Source organism: Argiope bruennichi, chromosome 4, assembly GCF_947563725.1.
Source record: "Argiope bruennichi chromosome 4, qqArgBrue1.1, whole genome shotgun sequence".
In the NCBI taxonomy this organism is placed as follows: domain Eukaryota; kingdom Metazoa; phylum Arthropoda; class Arachnida; order Araneae; family Araneidae; genus Argiope; species Argiope bruennichi.
This window is the reverse complement of record NC_079154.1, coordinates 2114454-2122473: the sequence shown is the minus strand read 5'-3', so window position 1 is coordinate 2122473 and position 8020 is coordinate 2114454. Positions and strand designations below refer to the sequence as shown.

At 33.2% G+C, this 8020-nt stretch overlaps 1 non-coding gene across 1 annotated transcript; it reads left to right on the top strand.

Annotated features, from left to right (window-relative positions):
- The first annotated feature begins 7603 nt into the window (after positions 1-7603).
- Positions 7604-7675, top strand: Trnag-ucc (transfer RNA glycine (anticodon UCC)). Its single transcript has one exon. It is a non-coding gene; the product is annotated as a tRNA-Gly (tRNA).
- Positions 7676-8020: the final 345 nt, after the last annotated feature.

Sequence of the window (8020 nt, the reverse complement as noted above, 5' to 3'; positions counted from 1 at the left end):
GTTCATTGGGGTTCTCATATTCTTTACAAACATAAAAGAGGATTTGTCTGCATTTTTTTCAAATCACTCGACGACATGTTTCCAACGTTTTTTTCATGTTTTTAATAATTTTCACACAGGAATAAATTTATTTTAGAATCCAGTTTATTTTTCATTGTGCTTCATAATTTTGTTTCGTAATTTCCAAAATTGCGACATACATTCATACTAACTTGCTAACTTTTGTTGCTTTGAAATTTACTTTTTGTTCGCCACATTCAAAATAAAGTGGGAAGTCCAGTTTCCGGGAAGAGTTCGCCATGGCAACCATCCACAACAAACTTTCTGCTATTTAACAAATGACATGGTTTCAAAGTAAAAGATTCGAAATCCTTTACATGAGGTAAACACCCTCGATGGCCATGGGGGAGGGGGGTAAACAGATGGCGTAACCTTTTTGTCACTTTAACCGTCGTCATGAGAGTTAACGCAGCCAGATTTGTTAAAATTTGGAATCGTATCTGATCCATACACTGAACATTTGGCCGGTATTCATTTTCGTCATCTTGGTAGATATCTAAAATGAACGAATATCCGTCAACTCTGATTTGCTTTGTCAAAACGGGCATGAATTACCAAGTAGGGAAAAAAATTTACAATATATTTGCATTCGATTTTTTTTTTGTATAAATTTTGTATTTTTTGTGTAATTACATAGCATTGTTCGAATAATGTAAATAACTCTAAATGAAAGTACAAAATTATTTTAATCTATCTAATGTACAGTATTCAGATATATTATTAAAAAACAATTTCAAGTTGTAAAAAGAAGTTAATTTATTTATATTTTAAAGAATATATGATAAATAACTTACTTTACCGCACACGCAAATATATCATTTGCACTCATTCCGCTAAAAGAAGTCTGTTTACACACTTAATTATTAAAAGAAGTCTGTCTAAAGCACAAATGAAAAATATTTATTCCAAATTTATGCGGTGCTCTTGATTCCAAGCAGAAATAAAACTTTTTATTTTAGAGAAAAAATAATAAAAAAAAGGGAAAAAATTATTTTAAACTTTTATTCTCTTTTAGTTACTTGAAACTGCTGAACTGAAACTATTATTTATAAAAGGAGAGTGTAAGTATGTTGCAGATTTTGAAGGGTTTCTTTCAGTATAAATCCGCAATTAGAAATTAAATATTAAAATTATTATGTACTTATTGTCTATCAGGTCTGTTCCACAAACACACATTTATACATACAGGGGGGTCATAAAAATCTTTCCGGACATATGAACCGTTAGTAGTCTATACGCTCAATTAATCGGAAAGAAACTTCAGTTATTTGAAGATATGCGCTATAGATTGTGAGGATTTAAAATACTAAAATTCGGAACGATACAAATAAGACGAAGCCCACGGCTTAAAACATTTTCAAAGAATACCATTGTAAGGAACCAATAACAACATAAGTGAAGAGATGGGGGAAAAACTTATTGGAATTACAAGTTTTTAACGTATCCAACTACGCAGACGAAAACGCATTATATTTAAATCAAATAGGTCGGTCACAGAGGAGTAACCTTACTGGTTCGATTATTTTGTAACCGGAAGTACGATGTACTTCCGGATCAATTGTAATTGGTTGGTGCTTTGTTGAACTTGTATATCTATGCTTTTAAATATGAAGAACTTACACCAATTTGATGTGTGCTGTATATGCTGCAAGATGCTGAAATTTTAACTCATTAAAGAATTTATCTTTAAATCATTTGCCTGGTGTTCGCACTCTGATGATAAAAAATATATCTTGTTGTTTTGAAATACGCCAATATTATGTGCAAGAGAGTGCTGATAACTATGACGAATGCAATATCGTAGAAGGAATTGTATAAATTCGCATTTTAGGACATCTTTCAATTTTGACAAATCATTTTGGATTTGATGAGTGCATTTTTGATTTCAGATAACCCTAAAACCATAAAGCCATTGGAGTGAAGTCGAGAAATCGCTGTCACTAGGTAACTACAAAGTTAAGAGAGATACACTCTATCACCAAAGTGCTGTTGCAGCAATTGTTGCACTCATTTGGCGACGTATGAAAGAATATCGTCTGGCATCCATATAATGTCTTTAAGGACATTTCGCTACTGCAGTTCTGGAACATTGCTGCATACCGAGCATTTGTAATGGAACGCTGGAAGTGACCTCTTCGAGGAAGAACGGGCCAAGAATAAATGTGTTTGCGTTGCCGCTTTGCACAAGGAAAGGCACTGCGGCCATGAGATTGGGATTTTCTTCAGCCAAGTGTGGTAGCTTACGTTCCATGTGAAGTAGAAATTTGTTTCATTCCTGCCAATCTCAAAAAGTTCAATTTGTTTGAGAGTGATCAGTGCAGTTGTGGTGGTATTGGCACGGCACCTCCTCGCAATCGCTTGAAATCGCAATATGGAAAAAAAAAAAAAAAAAAAAAAAAACATTACCACGCCATGAACAAGAATGGTTGAAAAGAGTCGCCAGCAACTTCCTCTCCATCCATAGCAAAATTAAATTTATCAGTGAAGAGGTCTAAACTTGCCTCCTTAGCTCTCAACATCAAGTATCATACTCACAAAGACTAAGAGGAAAAAAGAAAAAAAAAGCGCCACGCTTTCTTCACATTCATTTGCATTATTAAATATCAATCAAACAGAGTTTCTCTTTGTTACCATTAACCCAATTATTCTTCATTTGATTTTTATAACTGCATCCTCATCTACTGAGTCATGATAATAAGTGAACACAAAATCCATGTATATTTTCATGCCTTTTATCTTTCTGCATATTATTATTCCAAGTAATAAATGTTCTTTCATTTTTCAAAGTTGAAAGTCTTTGTAAACGGTTTCATTTTATTATCACTTCTTATATGTTTGTGAATTCTGTGCATAGTTACTATTCGTTTCAGTTTCCTGGGACCACCACTTTTTGACGATTCTACCTCACTAAGGGGTGAGACGCGGAAGGATAAGCGCATTTCCGGAATTCTTCATCGTTCTTTTACTTTGATTTCTGTCCTATTAAATACTTTTTCGTTCAATTTTTTGCACTTGTATGCCAGTACCGTGTTGCATATGGCGCTTATGATCGATGTTTCTTCCATTTATCCCTTTGAACTATGCAAAGGGCATCGATGTATCTCCACTCTGCCCAATGTCCTTTGCAATGATTTTCTTTGCAAATGTTTTACATCGCCAGTTTCCTCATACGTATATCGTTCTGACGCGACTTTTGTCTTTCGATTACTTTCATCAATATACGCAGAAAAAAAAAATGAGTGTTGCCATTCAAAATTTTCGAAAATGTGTCACTATAAGCTTAATTGTGGTCTCTGTTGCTTTAAATCATCACAGTTTCGGGCGCATCCCTTCAAATAATAATATCTAGAATTTTCATTCGATTGGTTGAGCGGGTAGCCAGTAAGGATTCTAATGTTGAGGAAGTTTTTTTTTATTACCATCCTATATATCTATGTATAAAATTGAACTCCTGTTTGCTTGTTTGTAACATTATACAAATCCTTACTCTTTGGCGGATTCAAATGAAACCATAAGCATTAAGTAAGTTATTAAGAAGTTTCTCCGCTCTTCTAAGGCAATAAAAACTAAATGGGGTTAAACATTTTATGTTTTTATCCCCCATAACTTCTGGATAACAATTTCATAACGTTTTTAAATTAAAAATATTAGCTTTATTGTGATCTTACTTTCATTAACATACAATATTTCTCCGATATTTTAATCAGTTTTTAAAGTTAATAAAAAAATTTTTATCAATTCCATTTCTTTTGTACGACTGTAAACTGGCTTACAGATATAGCTTTCCTTCATTTAACATATATATGCAACGAATAGGATAAGCGAAGCTGCGAATATAACAGCTAGTACAGCTATATAGTATATCTATATAACATTAGATACACGGTTTTCGTGCTGTAGAGTTTCTCGATTGGAAAATCGATATTATTGTCAGAGAATACGAGCCACGGCCATTGGAGAGAAATGCAGCTCAGCTTCGTCTCTAAGAAAATGAAGAAAAAAGAGAACGAAAGAGCAAGTTGGCATCGTTTTTGCAGTTGAGAGCGGAGGTTCCCCGCCTACGAGAATGATGCTTGAAGCGAAACTAAATAAATGTTCGGGCACCTGCTTAAGATAATTAAAATGACCGCTATTGTATACCGTAAGAAACCCACACCACTGAGAAGTGCCGGTGCTTTTAAGTTGTTAGGAAAAAATTTGATAAATAGTGGTCAAAATAAAATTAACATTCACTCACACACACAGTGAGAGAAAGTAAATCCGCATTCATTTAATATGTATGCTACGGTAAATATGATTAATTGGCTATTATTAATAACTAGAAGACCATCTAGATGGACTGTTATTCTGGTAAAAATATCTAAGATTTGATTGTCACAGGTTAACTAATGATTTCCCCGCACTTTGGAAAAATGCTTAAGAAAGAATAAAAAAAATTATTATTTGAAGTGCACTTTAGATATAAATATATTGTAATATTAAAAGTTTTATTACAGTAGACTCTCGATTATCCGCGCCTGCCGCACTAAGTTATTATTATTATTTTTTTTTTTTGCTTCCAAGCAAAGAGAAAAGGCTTCCAAAGCAAAAAGCAAACACAAATGACTGATTTCTTCAAAAAGGTGCAGTTTTACAGTTATGCTTTTGTAATTACATAATACATTACAGTATTAAAACAGTACATATGTATTAATTTTTCTGATCCTTACTGTGTATCCTTGACGCCTCTCGTAAGTACAAAGCACTTTTCTGTTTTCATTAACAAAATGCATTTCAGGTTAGTTTTGAGTGATATACTAAAATAGTAAGCGTTAGTTAAACATTTCCTGCTGTTTATTTTACGTTTCATTGTACATAAAACGATTTTTCAAAGTTGGAATGACTGTTTTCTCTTTTGCTATACCCGTTTTTAGCTTTTTTCGGATTATCCGCGGCGGCCGCGCCACCCAATTCCGCGGATAATCAGGAGTGTACTGTGCCATGTAGAGGGATTTTCTCTAACCGAAATATTCGCGAGCATTCAAATCAAAACTAATAATTGAAATCGAATTGAAACAATGAGTGATCTACTAATAGAAAAAAAATTGCGATGTCAAATTCAAAATGAAAATAATACTGAAAGAAATTTGAAGCAATAGCTTCAAACTGATCTGTGAAATGAGAAGATAATGAATTAGCATAAATATAAAATAAAAAAAACACAGAAATTGATATTCAGTTCATTAACCTTTGCTACAATCCAGCATAAATTTTTTTTTAAATAAATGTGAAGTTTACGATAGCATAGCTTATTTTTATTCATACTTCGCTCATTCAATCAAATCAGTCAATTTAAATTTTTAAAAAACTTATTCGAGTAGCTTAATGGCAAAACACAAGTTGAAAACGATTTGATAATGACGCAAACCAAATGTGTAGGGCTGTTTATATTTTTAACTCTTCGCAAAAATACTGATTTCGCTCGGCTTTTCTTCTGTAAATAACCTGTTAATATTAATAATAACCGATTATTTTTAATAATAACTGAACTTTTGGAGCCAATTATTATTAACCGAAGTTTAAATAAATAATAAATGACTAATGATACTGATTGTTACACAAATTCGTTTATATATAAGGGCTATCTATTTTACTTTATTGGAAAATTTAGCATCTTCGTGGGGAACTCATTCGTGCATATAGAGTGTTAAGTTTCCATTAACGAGTGAAACTTCTGGAATTGAATTGTAGAGAAATTGAGACTTATTTGATAAAAGACAAGAACAAAAAGCCAGTAGAAAGAAATAATTCGATTTGAAATTATTTTAATTAAATGGAAAAGAATTCAAAGAAAAAAAATGAATGCCAGACCACAATGGGTCGAATACAGGGTGTATTCCTGATTCTTTTACTTCCTGAAATCCAAAATTTCGAAACTAGGGCTGTTATGTGTTGTAAATTTTGATCAAGAATAGATACTTCATTCTTTGTCTTCTTTCCCGCCCCGGAAACAAAACATCACACATTGCTCATTTGAATATTTCGGTAGAGTAAAATACAAAATTCACTGCTTGCCTTTACGACCCCCCCCCCCTCCCTGCTACATTCTTATACTTATCTCAACGGAGGGATTATTATTTATCTTAGTCATCGTTAAAAGATGAATAATGAAAATCTGATGAATATAATTCTCTCAATTAGTTATCAAATAATATCAACAAATTAATGACGTTGCTCTCGTACTAATGTCCGTCCTGTGGTAGACCGTTAGATTGTGAGCCACTCAATTTCGCACGTCGTTTCTTTTTGGAATGTAGAAGCTCACTACGAAAATTTTAATCAGATTTTCAATTGAGGCTTTTTTTATCCTCCATGACTTCGGAGCACGTCTTCGAAAAGTCACTTTGATTCAAAACAAATGAGCTTTCCAACGAAAGCAATTTTACTTCTATAATACAACATTTTCTCTCTCCTTTTAATAGATTTTCAAAACAGCTTTTTTTGTCTTCCTTATCTTAGACACCTTTCTTTACTTCAGTATACGCTAATCAAGAACCTGCACTTGAGATATTGCATGCATTTCTTGAGTGCACGTCAATCATTGCAATGATTAAAAGTAAATTTTAAAAAACAGCATTAAGGCTGATTAATCATGCCTAAAACGTTATCATGCTACAGTACTTCGGGCTAGAAATTTGAAATTTTTTTTTTCATTTCTCTTTTTTTATTGCATTTCTTTCCTCTAGTAAATATATGAGACTCAGAGGAGGGAGGGGAGTGAGAAATTGTAGCGCTAACATAGCAGTGTAGCTATCGTATCTCATAGGCCAATCACTTCACGTCAAAATCGAAAGTAAATCCAACAGGAAATAACAAACCGCGCTTTATGGACTGGAATCGGTGGAGGCAAGGGGCAATTGTAGTGATCGGAATGATTGGCAAGGGTGTAGTGTTTTGTGCCGGTCAGTGGCTAGCTGGCTTTGAAAGACCGATTTTTACATCTTGTCCATTCGTGATCCCATTTCTGCCGTGAAAAAATACCATGAAAGAAAATTCACTTATGAATCTATCATGATAATTAATATGTAATGTTAAGCAGAAGCTAGCTCAGTGAAATTTATTTATTTTTAATATCACAATGAAAGGTTTTAAATCAATAACGCATTTTGAATGATTTCTGATGACTTGCATTTTGAACTTGGCTCATCAGCAAAAGCAACTGTTGTCCATTTTTCGGCCTTTACAGTTTGAGGCAGGCCTCAGCGTTCAAGATTGCTGCTGTCAGTACAGAAACAATAAACTGTGTTTTTTTCGTACTTTAAAACTTTAAACTTTCAAGTTTTCCTTTCGCTCTGCCTTTAACGATTGAAGTGAAATTCTCCAGGGCTGTTCTGCTGTGAAGGGAGAAGTTGTGCGCAGAGGCTATTGATTGAGCATTCAGTGACTCATCTCTAGGTAAAATGTCTCTTCTCCTCCAGCTGGTCGATGATCGAATGCGTCATGCCTCGGAGCTGTGACCCAGTTTCAATACAGTGAAAACAATTCGAAGGGAACAATTTCCGGAGCGTCGGTGGTATAACGGTTAGCATAGCTGCCTTCCAAGCAGTTGACCCGGGTTCGACTCCCGGCCGACGCAGTATTTTTTTTTTTTTTAATTTAGGTATTCAAGATTTATAAAGAATATGCTATTTTCTTTTCTTTTTTTTACGTTGTGAATAATATAACAGTTTACTCACTATAGTTTGATTTAAGAAAAGAAAAATTTAAGTAAATAGATATTTAATATGCAATCAATATTTTATATAATTCATTTTGATGCGAAAATAAAGTTCTTCTTTGCTTTTTTTTTTTTAAATATTCATCCAGTATTCTATACCTTCATTTTTACTTTTTAACAACTTTAGTAGATGAAACTGGAATTTTCGGTGTTAATTATGACGACAAATTTTTTTTTTAATTTAAATTTTAGCAACAAATTGAA